Below are 3532 nucleotides of genomic sequence, written 5' to 3' on the forward strand. Positions count from 1 at the left end.
CTCTGCTCGGCAGGCGGTTTCACGCTGACAAAAAGGCACTCAACTAATCGAGAGGTTCTCGCCTCTATTAACGCATTCAAAATACAGGAGTTAACAATTACACTTGATGACTACACAACCAAATTACTCGGATTACAGTAGAGTCTTAACGAGGACGCGTTTACATTGTCAATAACAATTTCAGTTGAAACTGACCGCTTCACCAAACGATCAGGCGCACTCTTTTACTGGGGACGCCAAGGAAGTCTCGGTGTCTTTTGGCAGGGACACCACGAAATGAACACACCGTCAGTTTCGTGTGCGTATTTAACAAGTTAAGCGGCAGCGAAGGGATGTTGGAAGAAGAAATCAACGACGTGGCGATGACGAATAATTCAATTCGGGAATTATTCAAGTTAGATGGTAGCAATCTCCACGAGATCAAGGGCTGACTCTACCGCCCCCCCCCCCACGTGTACTGCCAGGGTGTACGAAATTAATAAATATATTTACATGAGAAAAGTATATAGTAAAGAAAAAATGTTTTTAGATACCGATTCGAAGTGATATATCGATAAAATCAAAAGTAAAAGCTATATCCTTCTAATTTTCTATTTACTATAAAAATCTTTGTTCTAAACATGCAAACGTTTTTTTGCTTTTTTATTGTTGTTGTTTTTGCATACTCGTGTAAACATCCCATAAGATTGAGTATTGAAATAGCGCGTATTTAAATGAGCCAATAAGTTCAAACTTTCTTTACGCATGTCTACTAATGACAGGACTATCGGGTCCTCTGATGGCGATTTTAGTAACTACTGATAACGTAAATTAATATTATTCTTACTGTTCCCTCCGATATTAGTCAGTTTCATATCTACTGCATACGCGAAAGAATAATTTCTCTGTAAGAGGTCAAGTGTTGAGTTATATATTAAAAAATTATCGGAACGCGCTTGAAGTTTCGCACCAAATTTAATTAAATGATGTTGAAGAATAACGATATATTAATTTAAAGAATCAGAATAATTGTTTAATATCATTTTTGTAAAAATGGTATGTACGTAATGTGTAATATTAAAATATTTGTTCATTCATTTGCATTTGGTGTAATATCTATTTTCTTAAAGTGAAATTGTACATTATAGTACTTATCAATATACTGCTCTACGTGCATTAGTGTGTTACATTAAAAACAAAAAAAAAAAAAAAAAAAAAAAAAAAAACAAAAACAAAAAAAATTGAAGTGACTTTAATTTTTATTTAAGAGAAGTTACAATAAATTCTATGCCGCACATCATTTGGTTAATACATACGCTACAGATATAGTTATATTACTTCAATTATTCAAATTAAATTTAAAACATTAAAAACATCTATGTTTTTATTTCAAAATGCTTGGATTTAGGTTTTTCGACGGCTATTATCGATTGTGTCCAAATTCCTACTTAAGTCACATATAAATTGTTCAGGCTACGCAATTTTTATGTAAAATATGATTTATCTTATGCAAAAAAATATGAATTTAACTATCGATATTTTTTAGAATAAGAACTAAATTATAAAAAATTCTTTCATTGTACTATTGGGTTGAAAATTGAATATGATTGATATTATATTAACTATGAAAAGAAATTAATATGTATACAGATGTATTACGCTTCCTTATCTTATTAAATATATAAATAATTGCTAATCATTGTAATGTTTTATTTATATTCAAGAAGAAAAATTAAAATTGAAGATTAAATAACAATTAAAACAATGTGTTTCAAATTGACAAAAATGTAATTTAAATTGAAATTTCAATATTATTTTTTATATTATTTATAATTTTATAGATTGTTTATAAATAATTCTTCGAAACTTAATGTATTAATTAATATAATGAACAAAAAGTTTAGGCATTAATATGTCGGAAGATTAAAAATGGATTTTATTAGAATTTTACGAGTAATGGTATTTAATAATTTCCTTCACATCACAATAATTACCGACTAGATTTTCATAGAGATATTGGCTCATTTAAAATCGATGAAATTCATCCTTGATTAGTAAAAAGTCACGAGGATCGATCATTTGTTAATTAAAGGAGTATTGAAAAAATTTTCAATAAAAATAGATTATTTTGTTTTTAATACAAATTTCAAATAAAATAATTAAAATTAATCATATAAAAACATCGTTTCTTTTTTTTATTTTTGCATTATTAAAATTCATACCTTATGATATATAGAATTTTCGTAGTTTCATTAAGTGGTGAAATTAGAATTTTATTGAAAATGAAGTTTAAAATAATTCTTTACAAATTCACTTCCCCGTCACATTGTTTGACTTTATTGAATAATTCATAAGCAAAATTGTACGAATCAATAGCTACAAAATTTGGTTTGATTTTTCTAAAAACAAAAAAAAAAAAAAAAAAAAAAAAAAAAAACAATATTAACATATCTTTACGTTTACTAAGAAAAAGAAAATTGTATTGTTTGAGAAAAAAGTAAATGTAAATTAGGTGAAGTATGATAAAAGAGAACTGTAATTTAAGTCCTTTTTTTATGTCATTCGTAGTACTTAAATAGCCATATCCGATGATATAAAGTACAATATGGATTTCTTGGAAAAAAAAACATTCGATTTCCCGCAATGATAACATTCATATATGTATGGAACTGTAAATCGGGAAACGATAACTGATTGCTGATATATGACAAATAAAGTTGAAGGAATGTTTACTTAATTAGTATTCAATTCTTAGAAAACTATAAAAACGCGTCTTTAAAAAAAATATTCCCATTAATTATGCAGAAATTAGGACAAATATATAAAATAATATTAATGATATTACGGATCAATCATATGCATATTTGATTAATATTTTGCAAAATATATTTTTTAACAGCTATTTTACAATGCAGTTTCATTGAAATCCCATAGATACATAAAAAATTCTCACATTTACTTTTACAATGTCTACGATAAAATTATCCTTAGATTTTATTTTACAATTTTCTCAATCACGTTTACATTGCAATAATCCTGATGTAGATGTAATAACACAAACATAATATTTCATTTACGCATTAATTTATTGTTTAATTTTATTATTGTTTGAGACGATTTTGAATTTGTAATTAACGCAATATATTAAAAATCATTATATTATTAAGAAGTAGAATTCTTAATTATAAAAGTGAATTTTAGATAATTACATTCAATCAATTAGTTGGCTATTTCAAGTATTACAAAATAAAAATTATAATAATTCTCCGGTAATATCAGTATTTTTTTTATTTTAATCTTATAGTGTTATATTGGGAAACATTTTTACGGAAATCAGCGGTATTATATCATATATATATATATATCCTACAAATAAAATATGTATTGCAAATAAAATATTTATAACTATGAACATAAACAATCATTGTACATTTAATATTATAAAAATAAAGGAAGAATAATAATGATTGGTGTATAGTTATAAATTGTAATATTTATTTATTTATATCTTTCTAGGTTGAAGAATACTTACCTTACAAATATTTATAAAAAG

The sequence above is a fragment of the Ceratosolen solmsi genome, unplaced genomic scaffold (genome assembly GCF_000503995.2).
Source record: "Ceratosolen solmsi marchali unplaced genomic scaffold, CerSol_1.0 scaffold13, whole genome shotgun sequence".
Classification (NCBI taxonomy): Eukaryota; Metazoa; Arthropoda; class Insecta; order Hymenoptera; family Agaonidae; genus Ceratosolen; species Ceratosolen solmsi.